The sequence below is a fragment of the Macaca mulatta genome, chromosome 5, assembly GCF_049350105.2.
Source record: "Macaca mulatta isolate MMU2019108-1 chromosome 5, T2T-MMU8v2.0, whole genome shotgun sequence".
Taxonomy (NCBI): Eukaryota; Metazoa; Chordata; class Mammalia; order Primates; family Cercopithecidae; genus Macaca; species Macaca mulatta.
The window spans coordinates 13477524-13501160 of record NC_133410.1 but is presented as its reverse complement, the minus strand read 5'-3'; the positions used below and the strand labels follow the sequence as shown (position 1 = coordinate 13501160).

Genomic DNA, 23637 nt, shown 5'->3' with positions numbered 1-23637 from the left:
TTAGTACAGACGGGGTTTCCTTGTGTTAACCAGGATGGTCTCGAACTCCTGACCTCATGATCCACCTGCCTTGGCCTCCCAAAGTGCTGGGATTGCAATCACCATTTTTAAATATCTAACTATGTTTCAGGAACTGGGTTTGCAAGCAGGATAAAAAAAAAAAAAAAGATTTTACCATTATGGCAGAATGATTAGTGAGAAGTAATCCAACAATTAAAATTCTGTGTCAGTATTACAGAGAGGGAGAAAAAGGTAATTTGAAGTTTTTAAATAGAAGAGTCTTGAAAAAGCATGACAGTGTCATGGCAGGTGGCTGGAGAGATGGACAGTGGCCAGAGAATAGAGACTTTGCATCCCACAGTGAGGGTTAATGACTCCATCCTGAGGATACTAGGAATCTACCAAAGGCTTCTGATTTGGGAAATATTACATCTATTCCTCATAGAGAAAGAGGTCTAAAATAGCATGGACAATAGACAAAGGACTGTAAAGTTCAGAGGTAAGAACAGTTAAGACAATTGGTCTGGAGGAGATGAGTCTTAAAGGGTGTGTAAAACACCTGATAAGGGAAATTACATTTGGGTAAATTAAACACAAATTGTGTTCCTGAGCCAGGCAGTCATTAAGGAAAGCAGTTGAGACCAGAATTTGGTTCAGTCATGTGATTATTCAACATCTCTTCGTTGAGTTTGAGTTATGTGAAAAGTACTCTTCTGGGCTGGAAAGGTAGAAGAGTTAAGATGCTGCCTCTATTCTGGAGGAGCTTTTGGTTACCTGAAAAGATAATCAAGAACTCAGCTAAATGTGACCATTCTGTGAGTACATGCTATGTATGGTGTTTTGTGGTGAATTTTTATTAGTTCTCACAATATTCCCATGAAGCTGGCATTGTGATTACCTACCCTATCCATGTGTGAAGTCACGATGTTCAGAAAGTCAGAGTTAGGGACTGCTTGATAGAAAATCCTAAACCTCACCCACTGCCCGTGACTGCCTCCCAGGTAATTATGGCACCAGATAATCAAGGTGGCAAAGCTGCATAGAGTTCAATGGGAACCAAAAATAATGGGGGGATAAAAACATGGCCAGGACACTGTGAGGTTAATTTTTGGAATGACTCAAAGGCCTGCAAGATGATAGAGTCATTTCTGAACCTGTAAAAAATAATGACTTGGCACAAAACATTAAACCAAAGCAAATAACATCTCTTGAAACTAGATTGTTGGTGTTCTCCCAAGCCTCAAAGACCAGGACAAAAGAAGACTGTGTTGAAAGTTTCTGAGGAAATTGCATAGAAAGGTGAGAAGGAGTCATTTTTTTTTTGGCCTTTAATTATAAGGAAAGGCAGAAAGTAAATCAAAATATTGAATTAAAAGATCACAAAGGAAAAAGAAATCAATAGTACCACCCAAAACACTAAAAATAAAATATCTTAGTTCATTTTGTGCTACTATAGCAAAATACCTGGTACTGCATTATTTACGGCGAATATACATTCATTGACTCACAGTTCTGGAGGCTGGGAAGTCTAAGAACAAGGTGCCAGCATCTGTCAAGGGCCTTGTTGGTGCATCATCACATGGTAGAAGGTAAGAGGGCGAGGGTGGACGAAACTAGCCCTTTTATAAAGTTGCCAATCCCACCCAGGAAAGCAGAGCCCTGATGAGCTAATTACCTCTTAAAATCTCACTTCTTAATACTGTTACAATGGAAATTAAATTTCAACATGAGTTTTAGAGGGGATAAACATTCCAACCATATCACAAAGCAAACCACCAAATACAATAACAAGAAGCACCAGGAGCTTAAAGTTAGCAGGCATCAAATCACAAGTCTATAAACTTCACACAGTGAAACTTTCCAGTAATGAATTCCATAAACTTCTAACTTCGTGGGAATTCTCCCCCCTCTCCTCCTCCCACCTTATTAAACACTAGATTGGAGTTTTACAGGCTTTGCAGTAAATGCAAGTCCTTGTAGTACTCCTGGTACTCGTTGAAGAGTTTCAGTTGTCATTATTTTACAGTTAATAGATGAAGTTGAGCAGGAGAGGGAAGAAGAGGGAAGAATTTGATTTATAGCAGCTGTTATTCCAGAGTGTCCTTGACAATCTGCTTTAGGATGCTCCTCAAATCACCACAGAAACATCTGCCAAACACTACTTCAGGGCAAAAACTCAGTTGGTTTTATGTGTGGCTGAATCAATGGCCTATTTCCCTAAACTGTAAAGTGAGTTCAGAGTTTGCTGGAAACTTAAGAAAAATAAAATAGGAAGCTCATTTGATGGCTGGTTGCATAAAACCCAGCACCTGCTGCTTGCAATTTTTTTTTAATGCCTGGTTAAGGGAAAATGTCAAGGGCTTTTCAAATTTGCATCAATTTGAATAAAACCATTGTTATACAGCTTGCAGAAAGTCAAAACACTTTGGGAGAAGTTAGAACAGATTTTTTTTTTTTTCCTTCAAGAGATTGGCATAAAAGCAAAACCTTGGAGATCTTAATCTGAATTAATCTAGCAAGAATTGCCCAAGCCTAAATATGCCAATTAAACTCATGTTCCAGAAGATAAAGTATTTGCTGAATTATAATATATAATTTCATAGATAAGGGTATCTTTCCCCGTCATAAATATTTTATCAGGAAGGAAAAACATACAAGCTTATACTACTGATAAAGCCATGAATATCAAGGAAAAGTGCTATTTTTACTTGTTTTTCAAGAAAAGGGAGATTATTTTGATTGAAAATCAAAGTGCCATGGTATGTTTTCCAGCAAAGAGAATGCTATATATCTGCCAACAAAAACAAAATTTAAAAAATTGAGCATTATAGTTACAAATAGATGTAATGTAAACAGTTAAATTAGAAAAATAAATGTAGGCCAGGTATAGTGTCTCACGCCCGTAATCCCAGCACTTTGGGAGACCAAGGCTGGTGAATCACAGGTCAAGAGATTGAGACCATCCTGGCCAACATGGTGAAACCCCATCTCTACTAAAAACACAGAATTTAGCTGGGCGTGGTGGCACACACCTGTAGTCCTGTAGTCCCAGCTACTCAGGAGGCTGAGGCAGGAGAATCACTTGAACCCGGGAGGCGGAGGTTGCAGTGAACTGAGATTGCACCACCGCACTCTAGCCTGGCAACAGAGCAAGACTCTGTCTCAAAAAAAAAAAAAAAAAAAAAAGGTGGGAAAAACATTCCAAAAATTTGATGTCTTTGCTCACACTAATTAGCCCCAAGTGGAGAACCAGAATGCAAACTCAGGCCCAGTTGATGTCAATTATTTTTGTGGTTGTCATGTGTAAGAGCACTTCAGAGCACATGGTATGCCTCTTTGGAAAGGAAAACCAGAGAGGAAGCATGAATTTTGTTTTGAGTGTCCCACAGGGAAATGAATTTGAAACACTACAATTCTGGGGTTTTATAGGTTTCTAGAATCCTTTTCTGTGATAGACGAATCTTTGTTTTTGTGAGAAGAAATATCCAACCCTTATCAGTTGATAGGGCTGAGATTAAGGACCTTTTCTTTATCTGTTTAAGACTGATGCAGAAACAGAGCAAATGTGGACAGTTGAGCAGGGTTGACCAGATGTTCCAGTGAGAGAACTAGTGACAACAAATGGAGGATGAAGCTGGTGTGGGTGCTGTACATTGTCCACTTGACAGATGTTTGTTGAGTGCCTGCCATTTTCTAGGCAATGTCTTAGGCACCAGGACACAACACATGCAGCAGGGAATTAAGCCATAGTGTAAAAGGAGCAGAAGTTTTGGTGGTAGGCAAGTCCCAGCACAGTCACTAACCAGCTAAGTGGCCTTTGACTTTACCTGAGATGGCACCACCGCACTCCAGCCTGGCAACAGAGTGAGACTCCATCTAAAAAAAAACTAACATTTATTTTTGTCCCTATGAAAGATAAATAAATTGAACCCAAAAAAAATAACATTCTGAAGTATCTCTAATTGCCATTGGCTTGATAATTAAGGCTCAAGCAGATTTATGTGGTCTTGAGTACTCTGAGATAATCATGGTGGGAAAGCTTTCCATGAGTAGACTTTGCACTCCTAGCCTTCATGAAGTGTTCAATAATGTAAACAGCATTAAATTAGGAAATTGATATTGACAAAGGAGATTAGTAATGCATAATTAATTTTTTCCAGGGGTTAAGACTCTTTTTCTTTGTGTAATAGACATGAGTCATTTAAAAAATACCTAACTCAAAAAGCTGAATTTTTACTTCTTCCATCTTGGGTCATTAAATTTGTCTGCTAATCGGTCCTACTAATTAATGACTATGAGCTATTAATGTGAATGAATTGACTCTTAAGTTACTCATTAAAATGACTAAGGTTTTCCAAAACTTTTTTGATGGGCTGCTTGGTTATCTGTTCCTAAGGAGATAAGGATGTAATGAAACCCTCTGGAACCACATCTGGGCCACTGTGCTAGGCTGTGAAGCTCCCACTTGCAGGATTAGGTAGGCTAACTGCTCAGTCTTACAGCCAGAGAGCCCTATTTCATAAGGAAGATGGTGAGAATGGGAGGAATTGCTACACCCTTGTCATCTTACTGTTTCTGCCTGTACTGACAGAGCAGTAACCCAGGCTTTGAGACTCTTCCTAACCCGTGGAATAACAGGACTAGGGAAGGTTCCAGGGAAGCACAGTCAGAACCCTAAGACCACTTTGTGCTGGGCCCTAGGAACCCTTTTATCCATCATGAACCACCACTTTTTCCAGCACTAACACATTATTGATTGTCTTCCATGTTCCAGGCACTATGCCAAAAGCTGTGAATTAATTACCTCCTTTATGCTGACAAAAATTCTATGAAGTAGATACCATCACTATCTCCATTTAAACTGAGAAAACCAAGGCACAGAGTTGTTAAGTAGTTTTTCCCAGCATGGGACAGAGCCAGGATTTTAGTACAGGCAGCATGATCTCACAGCCCTTACTTTTAATTACCACACTACACCTTACTGACTTTCTGGCGTATATTAGATGCAAATTGATGTTTGGAAAAACATCTCTAAAGTCCAGAACCAAAAGTGGTTTGTTACATTGTTTTTCTATTTGATTTTTTAAAAACTTTAATTATCATATAGTATGCAGAATTCACAATTATGTGGAATATTAGATTAACCAGAACACACAATAGCAAATCTATCTCCCATGGCACAACAAATGTTAAATATCAGAAAGAGCCATCACCATCACTTTTCATCCTTAGTTTTAGTTCTGATCCTGAAGCAAAGTAATTTATTTCAAATCTGGCTTTCCTACTCTTCTGCAGTGTGAGCCCTTGGTGATGTGAACCCCAGGTGTGCCCCTGACTCCTCCATAACTCCAAGTTATACTTTCTATTTGTTTTTCTCTCTTCCACCCTGGTTTTCGAAGGTTCAGACCACAACTTAGTATTCTTTTCATCGATTCCCAGTACCTAAGATAGTGCCTGGCCCAAGAAAGCAATATTGATTCTGAGAAAATTAATGAGTGAGAGAGTCTCAGTTTCTACTTCTATTTATTAGTATGATAATATTCTCATTAACTATCTTGCAGGGATGTTATGAAGCTTGAATGAGATAATGCACAGAAAACTGTATAGAATTAAAATGTGGTAGAAAACAATATCTTTTTTCTCATGGGATTACTCATAATCATTCTCATCCATAAGTGAACTTGACTTTTCAGAGAGAATCACCCCCTAGGAAAATGATTATTAGAAAAAAATTTTCCAAAGCCAATTTAAAAACTTGATTATTCCTGCCTTCACTTCAATAAATCTAGTTTTGGTTATGAAAGGAAGAAATAAAGAACGCTTGGTTTCAGAGGTGCTAGGCAAGGCAAAATGTATAGAAGCAGAAGAAATACAGACTTCAAAGTCATCATTTGAAGAAAGATGCTAGAGCTACAATCCAGAGTGGGTTATATGAAGCACCTGCTATACCAAGGGCTCCATCGTAGGCACTTGCACGTAAAATCTCACTAAAACTGTAAAGTCATGTAAGATAAAATATGCCAATTTTATATAGAAAGGAAATGGAGGCTAAGAGAAGTTAACAACTCACTGAAGTCCACACAACTACGAGGTAAGAGAATTAGGATTTAATCTCTACCTGTATGACTCAAAAAAACTTAGCACTTTCCACTCTGTCACAGGGCTTACTAACGACAGCAAACACCCGCTTTCACCCAAAACACCCTCTACTCTCATTTTCCACAAAGCCCAGTGGTGTGGCCAACAGTCTCTGGAAGCAAGTGTGACTGTGTTGATGAGTGAATTAAAAGTATCCCCCTGCAAGTCATAAAAATCCAACCCTAATAAGCTTATATATTAAAAAAAATTATTCATTGGTATTAGGGTACCCCATAGAATAGCTCTAAGCTGATGGAAAGACAAGAAAACAGATGGATATAACAAAAATCCAGAACAAAGGACTTTAGAGCTGCTTCTGCATTTCCTAATCCTGCTTGTTATTCTCTGTATGCCGGCTTCAATCCAGACAGGACCATAGACAGCTCCCAACCACTAGCCGCTGCTAAGGACACTAAATGGGCAACTTTGCTAAGAAAATGGAAGAAAATAAACCGTTCTGCTGTACAGGAGGAAGACTCACATAGGTCACTAGACACAGATACCCCAGTCGCTCCTGGAATCCCTGTGTATTGGTATTCAACAGGGCCAGGAGAGGAGACGGGGAGGCATATCTGGAGAGAAGTGCCTCCAAGATGCAGAACATGTTGAAGTCCAGATGCTTCAAGTGTCATTTCTTTTTCTTCTACTGAAATTTTTTTTTTTTTTTTTTTTTTTTTTTTTTTTTTTTTTTTGAGACGGAGTCTTACTCTGTCGCCGAGGCTGGAGTGCAGTGGCCGGATCTCAGCTCACTGCAAGCTCCGCCTCCCGGGTTTACGCCATTCTCCTGCCTCAGCCTCCCCAGTAGCTGGGACTACAGGCGCCCGCCACCTCGCCCGGCTAGTTTTTTTGTATTTTTTAGTAAAGAGGGGGTTTCACCATGTTAGCCAGGATGGTCTCGATCTCCTGACCTCGTGATCCGCCCATCTCGGTCTCCCAAAGTGCTGGGATTACAGGCTTGAGCCACTGCGCCCGGCCGATATTTTTTTCTCCTACCAAAAATGTTGGCGCTTGACAAACTTTCACTAGCATTTTTGCTTAGCTAGTAATGTAACAATACTTTTAAAATTCTACGTTATGTCCATGAAGTCAGCATTTAATTAAGAGCTACCTGATTTGGACTCATCCAGGAAAAAGGAACTGTGCAGGTTCAGGGTAAAACACAAGGTAGCGTGATCAGAATCTTAAAGTTTACATGTTCTATTGAAAACGGGGGATTTCTGGATTTATAACATCTCATTAGCTATAGAAACAAATCCTACATAAAAGGCTCCCCAGTAATATCTCAAAATGGTATCTTTAACATGAATTCTTTGTAATTCTTATGTTAGTCACATTGGGTTACTTGTTAAAGCTGCAAACATGAATCTACTGAATCAGGTTGTATATGAGTTGTGTCTGAAACCTGGAGTTCATCAAGCTGCTCATATGATTTTTATAAACAAAATAGTTTGGGAATTTCTGACCTATTATAGCAACTGCTCAAATATGTCCTCAGGCACCTACATCCTTTGCTGGTGATGGTATACACTGGCCCAGCCTTTCTTAGAAGTAACTTTACTACATATGTCAATATCCTTAAAATGTTTATCATCTTTATTCTTAACAATTTGACTTGTGGAAATCTCTCCTAAGGAAATATTATGAAATATAGAAAAAATAAATCTCTAAGTACAGAGAATAGTCATTAATTTATATTATGAGGAGAAAAAATATCCTAAGACAATAAAATGAGAAGAGTTATGTAAATTTTGTTTATCTACTTCAGTGTAATGTTATTTAGATATTAAAATAGATGTTTGTGAAAAGTGAATTGTTACTTGAAAAAATGCTGAAATAATCATGTTAAATCAGAAAAAAATAGCATGCAAGCATATTTTATAACTTTTTAAAGTAGGTTTATACCGGAAAAGACCAGAAAAAAAAAACATATTGAAATGATAATGATAGTTCACTGGATTATGAACAGTTTTTTCTTCTCTCTGCATTTCTTTGCTTTTAAAATGTTGCATAATAAGCAAATATTACTCTCATAATAAATATTTGAACAAAAAATATTTTACTACATTCAATAGAATTTTTATCACCTAGAAAGAAATGTGGAAAAGAAAAAAAACTACCCCATTTCTTGCCTGTCTTTGGGCCTATGAGTGTAGAGAAACCGCAACACCATTACCTGGCTCCCATGGTAAGCCCTTCCTTATCTTTCCCTGTGTTATCTGGTGACTGGGTCCCTAGATACCCCTGCCCTGGATAGCTTTCTCTGCTTTTCCTCCTCTTCCTCAAGGCTGCAGTCTTGCCTTAGCATCCCGAGAGAAAAAGCTGATAGTCCTGATATCTACTCCCCTACGTTACTGTATTTGTACCTCTGCCCACACAGTTCACAGTTCACAATCCTAGTGTTTCAGATTTGTTTAGAATAATGTAGACATCCATGTAGTTCTTTCTAATGTATGTAACAACACGTGGTGAATAAAATAATAACTTGGAAGCTGTTTTTCTTTTTATAGGTATAATCGTTGAGGTTTTTTTACCCTTCATTCTCCATCATCCTCTATATCACGTTTCCTATGAAATATTGTAGTCCTTTCTTTATAGCCTCTGATCCTTTTAGTTTTCATAATATACCTCCCTGTGTATTATGATTAATTTATGTATTTTTTAACCTCACATTGCATTAGGTTGAATCTGTCATACTCCTCAGATTATTGTTGATTCCATTGATAAATACAATCTGGCTGTATTTATATTTATTTATTACATTTTATCATTCTCCAGTTTTTTTTTTTTTTTTTTTTTTTTACTTTAAGTTCTGGGATACATGTGCAGAACATGCAGATTTGTTACATAGTTATACATGTGCCATGGTGGTTTGCTGCACCCATCAACCCATCATCTAGATTTTAAGTCCCGCATGTATTAGGTATTTGTCCTGATGCTCTCCCTCCCCTTGCCCCCCACACCCTAACAGGCCCCAGTGTGTGATGTTTCCCTCCCTGTGTCCATGTGTTCTCATTGTTCAGCTCCCACTTATGAGTGAGAACATGCAGTGTTTGGTTTTCTGTTCCTGTGTTAGTTTGCTGAGCGTCGTTGTCCATTCTTATTCTTATCTCCTTATTTTACAAAACCAACCATTCTAGTCTTATTTTACTTCTGTCCTTTCATGTGTATGGGTTCTTACGGATTGTGGATATTGTTGTTGTTATGTTTAACATTTAACTTACATTATATGATAGTGATCTATAGACCTTATTTTGTTCTTTTTTCCATTTTCTTTTCTTTTCCTTTTAAGACAGAGTCTCACTCTGTTGCCCAGGCTGAAGTACAATGGTATGATCTCAGCTCACTGCAACCTCTGCCTCCCGGGTTCAAGCAATTCTCCTGCCTCAGCCTCCCGAGTAACTGCGACTATAGGTGTGTACCACCATGCCCGGCTAACTGTTGCATTTTTAGTAGAGACAGGGTCTCATCATGTTGGCCAGGCTGGTCTCAAACTCCTGACCCCAGGTGATCCTCCCGCCTCAGCCTCCCAAAGTGCTGGGATTACAGGCATGAGCCACCAGGTCCAGCCCTTTTTGCCATTTTCTTACAGGGCACTAAGTTTTGAAAATGTAGTCATGTTGCTATGAATACCTCCAGCATGTTGCTTCTGAGTGCTATACAGTATTCCAGGGTGTGTAGCATACATGGTTTATTTACTATTCCCCCAATCATCAGAACCTATGATGGCTGCAACCCCAACAGTTATTTGTGGTGTTTGTTTGTTTTCAGACGGAGTTTCACTCTTGTCCTCCAGGCTGGAGTGCAGTGGCGCGATCTCGGCACACTATAACCTTCTCCTCCCTGATTCAAGCTATTCTCCTGCCTCAGCCTCCTGAGTAGCTGGGACTACAGTCGCCCATCATCACGCCCGCTAATTTTTATATTTTTAGTAGAGACGGGGTTTCACCATATTGGCCAGGCAGGTCCGAAACTCCTGACCTTGTTATCCACCTGCCTTGGCCTCCCAAAGTGCTGGGATTACAGGCATAAGGCACTGTGCCCAGCCAGTTATTTATTTTAAAAATGCTTGTGGTAAGATATGTACTCTGCAAGTTTTTTGTTTAACATTACTGGAAATAAAAGCTGAAAACATGTATTAATTTAGGTAATTATCTCCTATAATTACCTAAAAGTAGTAAGTACTCTCTGTTCTCTGATTGGACATAAATTAAGTTGAACCTTGGATCAAACTATTTCTTTGTTTTAAGGAAAATTTTTTAAAAACATAGGCCTTTTAGTTATTTAAAAAAAAAAAAAAAGTTGCCAGATTTTCACCTTTTGGGGAGGATAAGGCAAGGAAAATGAGACCAAAACTTAAAACTACAAAGTGTGTGCCTTTCCATCATATACATTGAATATACTTTTTGCAGAACTCAGACTTTGGAAACCAAGTTGCTTCTTTGCACCAAAGGCTTATTGTGTGTGTGTGTGTGTGTGTGTGTGTGTGTGTGTGTGTGTGTGTGTGTGTGTGTGATTTTAGATTAATCTAAGCTTGTAATTTCTCTTGTGCATTGTAGTAGTGTATTTGTTATTTTTCTTTGAGAAGTTGTTTGCAGTCAATGTAGAGCTAAGATGTCAGTAAAGACCTGTAGGCGTGGATGTCATTCATAAATTCAACATAAATTTATTAAGAACTTACTATGTCCCATGCATTAATTTAAGGACTGGTTTTATGGCAAATAAAAAAAAAAAGAAAGCTCCTGCTTTCATTAAGCTTATAGTTTTTGTTATACCATGAAAGACTGAGGAAAAAAATAGCACCTTCTCTTCATGCTCCTCTAAATAGATGTGGCCATTGATTTTTCATGTCTAGTATTATCATTTATGAAGCCATTCATTTTGAATAGACTAAGTGCCTTGGTGGGAAGAAATGTGGCATTACATAAACACCTCAATAGAAATAAACATATTTGAGAGTCATGTTATTTTAAAACAAAGGAATTATGTGTAAGAATGAGTGGTTGGGCTAATTAAATATGGTGAATTAAAGACATCTGTGGCCACTTTCCTCCTTGACATTTCTCAAAATAATTTTTAAAAAAATAAAAAATGAGAATACTATCTCCTGTTTAATAGCACAAGACACTAACCACAACTACAGATCACAAACTACAAATGATACCTGAAGGAAAGCATGTTAAAATGGGGGACAATGAGAGACTTTTCAAACATATGGGTAGGAGTATATTTCTCTGAAATAAATGCGATAGTGTGGAAAGACGCCTCCAATGATCTTTTAATTAGCATGCAAGATAAAGATGTATAAGAAGGCTGAATGGATAGAAGAGACCACAGAGAAGCTTGCGAAATGAAGCAGAAAGAAGCCAGAAAACGTGCCAACTTCATTAGCAATAGTATTGTTGAAGTAGCCACCTAGAGACAATCTGGAAGAGGGTAGGAAATCAGATAACAGAGAAAAACTGTTACTTCCAGAACTTCACTGTGAGCGCTAAAAACTTTTGAATGTTCAAACTGGGGAAACGCGTGCCCTCAGGGCAAAGGGCATTGTTTGAATAATGGCTGAGACCATTAATCAAAATGTAAGCTGTTGACTTTCTCAGCCCTTTGCCTTCTGCCAGCTTTCCCTCTTGCTGAGAGCAAATAACTGGCTGAGAAGGAACTGTTCTCTACACGTTTCAAACATGTGTAATAGAAAATAAGTGACTAAGAGCATGTATATCAAATATGAAATTAAAATATTCATAATGTTGATGAAAGGGATGTAAGCAAAATAAAACATCTGAAACTTCTCAGAATTACTCTAGAAAACAGCAGAGTCAGTCACCAGAATCATTTGAAAACAATTTCATTAAAAAATATATCAAAGAATAAATCTTAGAGATTAAAGGAAAAAGAAACTGACAATGTAATAGCAGGTTAAAGAGCAAGTGAGAATAGATATTTAAAAATGAATAAGAAATATAAAACTGCTGCAAAAAATGACAGCCACATTTGAAGCAACAAGAGCAATACTAAAAAACGTTAAATAGCATGACTGAAAACATTTTTAGGGACAGGAAAACAGGTTTGAAGAAAAAGAAATCACATGTAGAAAATAAAAAAATAGTAATATAAAATAATTTTGCAAAGATGGGAATGGAATATGAACTACATGTAGAAGCATATTTCACATTGATAGTTATGTTGAATTAAAGAATAATTCAGAATGATGTATTAAGTTTTGTTAGGATAGCATTGTTGGGGCCAAAGAACAAGATCCAAATGGATCCTTCATGAAGAAAATGGACACTCATCCTCTTCATCATTCTGGGAAGTTGTATAGTCTGAGTTGAAGAATCAGAACTGGAGAAGATGACTAGAAAACACTATGAGAAAACAATTTTTTTTTCTCTGCAGCCTCATAGACTTACATATTAGTAACAATTAACTAGAAGATGAAAGATAAGAAGGTAATGGGCTGCAGGGATGAAATGGAGTCAGTCTTTAGGGACCTCCTCAAGGTGGTCTGGGGATGTTAAACATAGCTACATGGTTTATAAGTCATTTTAAGTTTTGTTGTTGTTTTGTTTTTTGGATTTTTTTTTTTTTTTTTTTTTTTTTTTTTTTTTTTGAGACAGAATCACTGCTCTGTCACTCAGGCTGGAGTGCAGTGGTGCAATCTCAGCTCACTGCAACCTCCACCTTCTGGATTCAAGTGATTCTCTTGCCTTAGCCTCCTGAGAAGCTGGAATTACAGATACCTGCCACCACACCTGGCTAATATTTTTGTACTTTTAGTAGAGGCAGGGTTCGCCATGTTGGCCAGGGTGGTCTCAAATTCCTGACCTCGGGTGATCCACCTGCCTCAGCCCCCCAAAGTGCTGGGATTACAGGTCTGAGCCACTGTGCCCGGTCCATTTTTAAGTTTTAAGTCATTTTCTATATTCCCTTTCTTTATCTATCATTTGCCATCTGAACTTTCAACGTAATCTTAATGTAAAGTCATCTCTAGAGTTTCGCAGTAGGAACTTATGGGCAAAGGCATATACTGTATCTGTTAAGAGCTGAATTGTGTCCTCACAAAATTGCTGTGTTAAAACCCTAAATTCCATCACCTCAGCATGTTACCATATTTGGAGATGGTGTCTTTAAAGAGGAAATTAAGTTAATATGAGGTCATTGGGGTGGGCCCTAACACCATATGACTAATGTTCTTATAAGAAGATGTAATTTGGGCACAGAGAGGGAAGACCCTGTAAAGACACAGGAAGGACAGGGTAGCCATCTACAAGCAGAGAGGCCTCAGAAGAAATCAACCCTACCAACATCCCGATCTCGGACCTTCCAGCCTCCAGAACTGTGAGAAAATGAACATGTGTTTCTTTAAGCTACGCCATCTGTGGTACTTTGTTCTGCCAGCTCTAGTAAGCTAATACAAAAACCACAAAAGAAGTTATAGTAGTTAGAGTAGCAGTCATAGCAGAAAACGAGCATTTACTACGTTCTGTGCAATGTCCTAAGCACTTACATGTATTGATTCACTTAATATTTAACACAACTCTAAGAAAAGGATCAAATGAGTTAATACTTGCAAATGCTTGCGAAAGTGCCTGCACAGAATGAGTGTTCAATAAATACTACCCATTGATATTTTCTGTAGTTTAGCATGGAGGAGGCAAAGGCAAAGCCCCAGGAAGATGAAGTCACTTCTGTATATTTTTATGAGCGGATATATTAGAGCTCTTACCCTCTGCCTCAGGGCTGGGTAGAGATAAAGCAGTGATCACCAGGGCAGAACAGCTGTGTTCAGCAGGATAGAGGTCCCACGATGGACATCAGCAATGGACACTGTAGGGTGGTAAGATGATGCTGGGCGCAACACTGAACACTGTGAGGGGTCATTCCTGAACACACATGAGGTGGCAAGTTGGGGGTAGATTTGGGGGACATTAAAAATATGTGTATTAAACCCATTCACTCAAAGAAAAATGTTTTCCATAGCTCACTTGCTTTCCTGAATGTCTTGATATACGAATGGGTCACTTGTTTCACATTTAACTCAGTAGCAGCATTAGCCCAGAATCCATGCCTCTTCTTATTCTGCAGTGGTTATTCCTCCTACTATAAGAAGCTAGCCTTCCAGAGAGAGGAGAATTCCAAACTGTGGTTGTTATTGTTTTTTAAAGATATCAATAAAAAGTGTGGTCATCTGTTGTAGTCCAGGGAATCCCAGCATTGCTTGCAGTAGATGTAACTACTTCCTTGGGCTTGCCTGCTGATCACTTCCCAGGCGAGTAGCTTCAGAAACTATCATATTACCTGATACTACTATATCAGGAATATGTGTTGCACAGAACATGCCTGCTCATCCCTCCTCTCTCACACTGGGGTAACAGGAGCAAATAAAAACAGGAAAATACAAGAACAGAGAAAGAATGAATTAGCAGAGACAATGCATGACTAATATGTCAAGGTCAACACCACACGCAGCTCATTCCTTTGTGGATTATGTGCAGCATCCTGATCTCTCACTCTGAATAGAAGATGGAGAGTAGAAGCCCAGGTATGTGTAGGTGTGTTGGTTGTGGGGGTTTTCAGGGGTCTCTCCATGGCCACTGTGAGCCATCACCTGTTCCTAGAAGATGCTGCCATTATTAATCCATCAACAGTTGCCGATTTACTCTCCATACCCTCAGCTCTCTTAGCAGGAAACAGTATGGTTTCTTCTATGACTCCTGTGACTATTTTTCTTGCTGCCCGATGCAAGTGCCATTTTGAATTTTCTCTAGAATCACCATCTTCTCTTTCTTCTCTCACTGTTTGGATAGTCAGTTATTTATATCTCAACAGCAGGGTGGGCTTCCTGAGTAGGGAAACAGGGTGGGGTGGGACGGTGTGGATGTTGGTGCAAAGATCCAGATTGCTCCTTCAAGCCGTGGATTATCTATTTTATTTTCAGGAATAAATGTGTGTGTGTGTGTGAAGAAGCATTCCTGCAGAAAGACATAGCAATGCAGAATGGTGCCTGCTCCACTATAGAAGCGGGACATGCAGAAAGAATCTGAAGGGACCATTTCAACTTTTTGATGCTGAGACGAGCTGTGTTATCCCAGAGCCCAGCTAACAATAGATGATGCAACATGTAGAGGAGGGACCTTCTTTATCAGGAAGGAAGACATACCACTCACCTCCTTGGTGCTTTCTCCTTTAATATTCAGATTAAGGGCTCAAAAATAAGTATTAGTTATACTGCACTAAAGACCAGGAGCTGTCTGTTTACCCACTTCCTTTCATTGACTTCACTCTTCTCTCCCCTGTTCTCTCTCATCTGGTTTCAGGGCTTTCTAAATCAGGTAAATAGAGTGCTGTTCAACCTGATAACCAAACCGGGTCAAACCCAACCATTCAGTGCTTATGGAAGGAAATACACAAAGCTGTTAACAGGATGCGATGGGTAGAGTGGAATAAAAGAAGGCTTTGGTTTTCTTAACTTTCCTTTTTTTCTCTTTTTAACTTTTAAGTTCAGAGATACATGTGCAGGTTTGTTACATAGATAAACTTGTTTCACAGGGTTTGTCATATAGATTATTTCATCACCCAGGTATTAAGCCTAGTACCCATTAGTTATTTTTCCTGATCCTCTCCCTCTTCCCAGCCTCCACCCTTCGATAGGCCCCAGTGTGAGTTGTTCCCCTCTATGTGTCCATGTGTTCTCATCATTTAGCTCCCACGTATAAGTGAGAATATATGGTATTTGGTTTTCTGTTCCTATGTTAGTTTGCTAAGGATAATGGCCTCCAGCTCCATCTATGACCCCGTAAAGGACATGATCTCATTCTTTCTTATGGTTGCATAGCATTCTATGGTGTATATGTACCACATTTCCTTTATCCAGTCTATCCTTGAAGGGCATTTAGGTTGATTCCATGTCTTTGCTATTGTGAGTAGTGCTGCAATAAACTGTTTTTAAATGCAATATTACAAGGATGCATTGCTTTCATATTATGAAAAAATAATACATCTTTTAAAACAAAACATATGCAATATAACCCTAAAATACATAACTCAGACCAGAGAGAGCAGCTGCACCTACAACCCAGGAAAATTCCCTCAACACTTTTACTTCCCTCTTGTGGGCCTCTTCACACACGTAATGAACAACTATTTAGGGGGCTTCGTAGTTTACAAAGTACTCTCTCAACCATTGCCTTATTAAGTGTTCAATTCATAGCAATTCAATATGATTATTTCCATTTTGCAGATGAGAAACTGAGATTTGAGGGTTAAATGATTTAATTTCTGTTGACAGTCACAATCTGAAATTCTTAGGGCAAAACAGAGTCTCGGATGTGGCGATGATGCACAGGAGTGGCATAGAGAGGGCAGCTCAGGACCCTCGGGCAGGGACGGTGGAGGTATGAAACAAAGAGAGCAACGTGCCCCTCCTCTTGGATACACCATGTGCCAGCTCTTTCCACAGATCATCCCATAGCCATAATGTGTAAACACACTGCTGTCCCATTGTCAGATGAAAGATTAAAGCTCAGTGAGGTGAAGTCCCTGTCTACACTGAGAAGCTAGTACGTGTTGAAATTAGAATTCAAACATGGATATACCTAAACCTAAACCTTCTTCTCTAAACCATTTGACCCACTGCCTTCCTAAGAGGCTGTTCATAGAGGAAGGCCACGGTGTCCTGCAACCTGATGTTGCATCCAGTTTCTTCACTAGACTATGGGAGCCCCAGGAAAGTGGATTTAGTCTCATTACCTTCAGATGCCCATTGAAGTGTCTGCCTCAGAGCAGTCATTTAACACTCACTCATGGAAGAGCCAAAAGAAAAGGGATTTGTCTGCCTAGATAGGCTGGGCCCCTAGCTGAATCCTTTTGTCTGTTCCCACAGCATGAAGGAAGACATTGGTTAGCATATCCATGCTTCACTTTTATGCATTTGTTGTACTGTGAGCTGCAGCAGTGCCACTTTTAATCAGACATTCATTGTCCAATAGACACAGATCCAAAGCACCCAGTGCAACATTTGCAGAGGTTGGCAGGGCAGGATAAGAAGTCTGTTATAGGGACTGCCCCATCATAATTCCCATTTTCGCCTTTCCCTCAGCACTGCCAGCTTTGGGCAGGGTGCAGAAACTGAAGCCAGCTTTAGAGAAACCCAAAAGGTTAAAATCTGTGTTTCAGCAATGGGCTTTGTGCAAAGTGGCTGCTAGTCTGTGGCTTATGCTGTTCCCTGACCTTTCTGGGATGAAGCATTCTTCACAGCTGTCATTGCATCAGCGTAAGAGCCCAGAAATATCATTAGGAAAGACGTCTTGGCTGGAAGTGTGTGCCAAGCCTGGGGGAGGGGGACTGTGCTGAGGAAGCATGACCAGAAATTTAATAATGGGAGTCTGAAGCCAGTTATGGACACTGCTGCAGAGACCAAGAGGTAAGGCCAGAGTTATACTAGAGAGTATAAAGGAGATTTGCCTTTTCTGTGGCCCACACTACACTGTACTGCAATTGTCTATTTCTATGTCTGTCTTCCTTTCTAGTCTTCAAGGGCTTTAAGGGGAGAAGACTGTCATATTCCAGCATCCTCCACTATAGTGGCTAGCACATGGTACAAGTTATGTAAATTTTTGCTAAAACAAAAGAAATCAAAGATTATAGAATATAAAGGGCTTAAAATCAACTCATATGTCTTAGTTAATGGCTTGGTTTATGTGATGACAGAGGCTGAGAAATCCAGATCTGCAGTCAGCAAGCTGGAGACAGAAAAGCAAATGGTGTAGTTCTAGTCCAAGACTAAAAGCCTGGGTACTTACAGTCTGAGTTAGAGTCAGAAGGCAGGAGAATAACTATACCCCAGATGAGTCAGGCAGAGAGAGGGAATTTTTTTCTTACTCAGCCTTTTATTCTTTTTAGGCATTCAATAGGTTAGACAAGTTTAGATAAGGTGTGCTCACATGGGAGGACAGCAATTTGCTTTACTTGGTCTTCTAATTCAAATATTAATGTTATCCAGAAACAGGCTGTATACCAAGAATAAAATTCTAAGCCCCAGAACTGACTAAACAGAACCTCTCTTGGCCAAGGGGATCCCAGTGAAACCTGAAAAACTAATTCAGGTCATGAAGAGAAGAGGAGGTCAGACACACCTCATTATGCCCTCCTCCCTTTGGAATTTAGACACAACTGACCAGCATTAATATTAAAACATGTTAAGACTGAAAAACGGACTATAGTAATAAGACACCCATTTCCAAACTGACTCTGGTACAGCATTACATTACAGAGAGCAAGCTCTGAAGGAAATAAAAATGTTTAACCCCAAATATATTATTTTTACTTATTTTGTGATGCCACAGCAAAGCTGTTATGATTTGGCTCCCCACCCAAATCTCATGCTGAACTGTAATCCCCAGTGTCGGGGAAGGAATCTGGTAGGAAGCGATTGGATCAAAGCCTTCGATTTTCCCCTTTCTGTTGTCATGATAGTGAGGAAGTTCTTATGACATCTGGCTGTTTGAAGGTGTATAGCACTTCCTCCTTTACTCTCTCTCTCCTGCTGCCATGTAAAGATGTGCTTGCTTCCCCTTCACCCTTCTGCCATGATGGTAAGTCTTCTGAGGCTTACCCAGCCATACCTCCTGTACAGCCTGTGGAACTGTGAGCCAATTAAATCTTTTTTTTTTTTTTTTTTTTTTTTTTTTGTAAATTACCCAGTCTCGGGTAGTTTTTTTATGGCAATGTGAGAAGGGACTAATACAGCTGTCTCTTGAGTGAGAAAATTGCATTATATGGAGAATCTTCTCCTATTATGTCTTTTCTGGAGAGTCTGACACCTTTCAAGGTCCTGTAAGAACCATTAAGCATTTATTATCTCTGAAGTCTGCTACCTATGGGCTTCATATACATAACGAGAACTTTGGCTTCTACAACCCCGCTTATCTTAACTCAAGCTGACTTCAACTCTTCAGGCAGAGTTTAACTCTTTCAACCAATTGCCAATTAGAAAATCTTTGAGCCCATCTATGGCTTGGAAGCCACCCCCCAACCCAACCCTCTCCTTTGAGATGTTCTATCTTTCTGAGCCAAGTCAATGTATACCAATGTATATCTTACATGTGTTGGTTTGTCTCTTTGCCTGTAACTTCTGTCTCCCTAAAATGTAAAATATTAGTCTGTAACCCAGCCACCATGGGCACATGTTCTCAGGACTTACCGAGGCTGAGTCATGGGCCATGACCTTTAATCTTGATAAAGTAAATCTCTGAATTGATTGAGACCTGAGATACTTTTTGGTTAACAATCCTCACAGACACAGTGAGAAATCATGCTTAACCAAACAGCTGGGCACCCCATTATCCAGTCATGTTGACATATAAAATTAACTGTCACTGATAGAGATCCCATGAAACAGAGATCGGGAGACAGTAATTGAGACAACAGAAAAGGAACAGTCAAGAAAGATTATGGTGTTAAGTTGGAAACTGAGGTGAGTAGCTGGGGTTCAACCCTACACATACTCACTAAAGAATCTTGTAGAGTATGCTTCAGAATTGTCCCTCTGAAGCATAGGAAACTGGGCATTTATTCTTTCACTTCTGCCCACTATAGAAAAAGGTGATTATTACCCCCATATTCACAGGCTGCACCTGCTCCTGGTCTAAGAAGTGCTACAGATATTAAAAGAAACCCTATGGCAATAAAAGGAGAGGCAAGCGTAGCAGACAAAATTACAATATACACCGTAGTTTTGCTTAACTCACATGGGCCAATGTAATGGGTTAGGGTCACAGAATGTGTTTACTATTCCTATAGGGTTACTCTTAAATGGTCCTGAGCTTGTGGAATGTTACAGCTCCAATAGTGCTTCAGAGATTGCAAAGCACTTACCCATTTATCACCTCATTTGACCTCTCTAACAACCCCACAAGTAGGTAAGAATGTTCTCTCTTCCTGACTTTTAGACGAGGGATGAACCACATGGGGCTCAGTGCCTCCTCAAGTGTTCAGATGGTTAAAGAGCTGGAGTCAGAACTGTAGTCCCTGGGCTCTGCTTCCCCTTTTCCTTCTGCTTCAGCAGCATTGGAGTGTTTCTGTCTCCTCTCCTCAGCCTTAGGATTCTTGGAATGGGAAAAAACTAACCATTGAGGTAACAGTCATTCCAGGTTAGATTTCTGGGAAATCAGCTTGGATTTATATATATATCATAGGTGACAGACAGGTAGACAAGAAAGAGCTCAGGTAGACAGCTGGGTTCTAATTTTAGTACTACCACTAACCAACCTTATGGTCTTCTTTCTCCTTTCTGAGTCTTCCATTTTATTTCTGTCAAGTGAGAAAGTCTCACTAAATAAGTAGTGGTGTGTGTGTGTATGAGAAAGAGAGAGAGAGAGAGAGAGAGAGAGAGAGAATCAACTGAGCAGCCTATGCAGCACTATAGCAGCACTAGTCTGTTGAAAGAATGTTGGTTTCAAACTCATAGAGACCTGGTGCCATCTTGACTTGACTGGAGTGTGATTTTGAACAAGTGTCCTGGAGTCTCAGAGGTTTGATTTACCTTTATGTTAAGTTTAATAGTTACTTTGTAGCATGAATGAAAAATGTATGATTATATATGTGCAATTACTAGGTCATTGCTATACACGTAGAAAACAAAAATGGTTATTATGGCTGCTATTATTTCTATTGGTTGTATTATATTCAATAACTTACCTAACTCCTTTGAAAAGTTTCTTCATGGACCAATGTACCCACTTGACATCTCTTTATATGATAAATGTAAAATTTATAGCTGTATCATTTATTTTATAAGTATTGAGAAGGTATAAATATTGTCTATTTTCCATAGATAAATCCAGCAATCTATACTTAGCATTGTGTAACTAATAAAGTCATGAATACCAGCACCTCCTGTTTTGTACACAACAACAAAAAACGGATGATTGATAATGATCCTCTTCACATTAACATTTCTTCTAAATACCTGGATGTAAAGACATGACGAATAAGCCTAAAAATAGTTCTTTGTGTTTTAAATATACTACCATATTAAAATACCAAATAAAGGAAACATACCATCTGGACTAAAGGGCATTTAAGAGTCATATTAAACTCACTTAAGATTACAGGAATGGTTGTTAACACCTGCAGCTCTATCTACTGATACAGGATTTAACGTTTGAGAGCCAGAGCTATAAGTTAGAGAATAAAAGAATGCAGAATTAGAGAGAATTGGATATAGTTTCTTTTTTTGCTCATGATTTAGAATCTTTATTTCTTCCTTTATGAAATGAGAAACAAAATCATGAGGGGAAAAACATGGTAATCTGTGCAAAAGTCCTTTGAGTCCTTCAAAAAAACTCTGTCCTTTCCAAAGGCTCATCAGGGCATTTAGAGGATTATCTTTTCATTTTGGGCCCTTATGCAAAGTAAATTCTTGGTTGGTCTTGTGTTCTTTAGGAGACATCAGCAATTCTGTTCTTTGAATAAAATAATGTGCTTTTAATCCATTTTCAATATACCTCCATGGAAGATGACTTAGACCCCAAATAGAATAATGCGAATAATTTTCAAAGGCTCTGAGATCCTTCTATTTCCTGAAAGCCTCACAACCTACATCACCAAGAGCAGTGATTGCTGCAGAGGGCAAAGAAAAAGTAAGTGAACAAACAAAAGAAGAACAGGAAGTGGAGTGCAGACAGAAGTCGCAGAACTGTGAGGTTATCAAGTTGAAGACCTCATCTCAGGCATCTTAGTACTGCAGGACCAGCCCCTGTGGTTCTAAGAACTGCCAAGCCTCTGAAACACTTGAGCTTCTCCATCTATAAATGAATGTAGCAGAAATAGTACTGGCTTTTTAGTTGAATATTTGTGAACTTGAGGGTCATGTTACCACAGACTAATGGAATAAACTTGAGCCAATCTAGGCAGCTCTCTAGATCTCAGTTTCTCTATCTGTATATGGTGAATTAACAGAGGGAAAAATGAAAATCTACACTGAATGGAATGTTACCTGCTACTCCATTGTTGTTGGAGGAACTGAGAGTCCTCACAGAGTCTAATTTCTTCATCAGCCTCGGCTTTTTCTGGTACTTTCTTCCCCTGTATTGTGATGTCCCTGTGTTTTGTGACTCACAGAGAAAGAACAGACCTCAATCATGTGCAATTGGTGGATAAAACTTTGACCCTAGGGTCTAAAAAATTGACCCTAGGGTCTAAAAAATTTGGGTTGTGTCTCATGTCCATGGGCAACTAATTCCATATCCTTGAATAAGTGCTGCAACCTCTCTAAGCCCCAGCCTGTCCATCCACAAAAAAACCATAATGACAATCCAAAAGGTTTTATGAGAAATCAGTGAGAAATTGCATTTTAAGCACTTAGCCCAAGGCTCTGTACATAGTAAGTGCTCAATGTAAATTGGATGTTATTAGCATGCATAATTTTAGGCCAGCTAAATTAAACTTTAGAAAATTGCATATCTATGTTTATACAAAAGAATAAATATATGTAAGGATGAAATATAAGTGACTTAGTTCACATATCACACATAGGTAAAACTAAATAATATTAAATTTAGCAAAGACTAGAGATGGAAAGGTGTTGAAAACAAATGATACTTACGGTAGTAATATAACTTTCCCATTAGGGAAAATAAAGGTTTGGCAAAGCTATTGCAATGGCCTGCTATTGGTTCTTCACATTTGCAATCCTGTACCCTTCATCCAGATTACACAGCGCACATAAAATAGTCATAGAATCCAAATACAGCCACAATACTCGCCTACTTTAATCTGCCGGAGTATTCTCTTGCACCTAAGATGAAGCCTGAGTTTTTTAACATGATTTATAAGCTATTTCCTACGTATCTACCTTAGCAGTTTTCCTCTTGCTACTTTTCCACTCCTATTCTACAGTCTTATAGTTACCCTTTCCCAGGACTTGCAGCAGAAAACATTTTCTCTTGATTATGGTCTTAGCATCTGCTATTTCTTGGCTCACCCTTGACTGCCCCTGACTCTGAGCCCCTCCCTCTTTTGCCTTTTCTACTCCATTTATTTTTCAGGTCTTATTTCAAATAGTTTGATCCCATTCTTCATAGTTTGTGTTTCTCCATCTAAATAGCTCATTATCATTTTCGTTATTAAAAACACCCTTCATTTTCCAAATGTAATTGGTACCTAAAATTGTGTTGGATGGCAATTTAGGGATAGTTTAAACCCACATTGTGTTTTCTTTAAATTGGGAGAAGAGTCCTTGCCTTCCCTTTCATGAAAGATGCTGTGGGTGCCCAGCCTATCATTTACTAATACAGGTGCAGTATACATTGTACACATACAAATGTAGTTTGTATTGATACTGTACATATCAATACAAAGTACATTTTCCTCCCTTGCATACTGTAATAAAAACAAAAATAAAATATGTTAAAGATACATGATAGTTAAAATAGTGCTTAGCAAAATACAATTCAATAAAAACATAATTAAAATTGTTATCTACCAATTGGAGAGCTG

The 23637-nt window shown here is 38.9% G+C and overlaps 1 long non-coding RNA gene across 7 annotated transcripts in view; it reads left to right on the top strand.

Moving 5' to 3' along the window:
* The window catches only part of LOC144341125 (uncharacterized), a 428038-nt gene that overhangs the window by 354606 nt on the left and 49795 nt on the right, over positions 1-23637 (top strand). For 2 of the 7 annotated variants that reach the window (XR_013417773.1, XR_013417771.1), the window contains 2 exons: positions 9432-9549; positions 9907-10504. The exons of 3 other annotated variants lie outside the window; for them this stretch is intronic. This is a non-coding gene — a long non-coding RNA (uncharacterized LOC144341125). Of the gene's footprint in view, positions 1-8012; positions 8324-9427; positions 9550-9906; positions 10505-23637 lie in introns of those variants that run through there. 2 more of the 7 variants (XR_013417775.1, XR_013417772.1) reach the window with 2 other exon arrangements.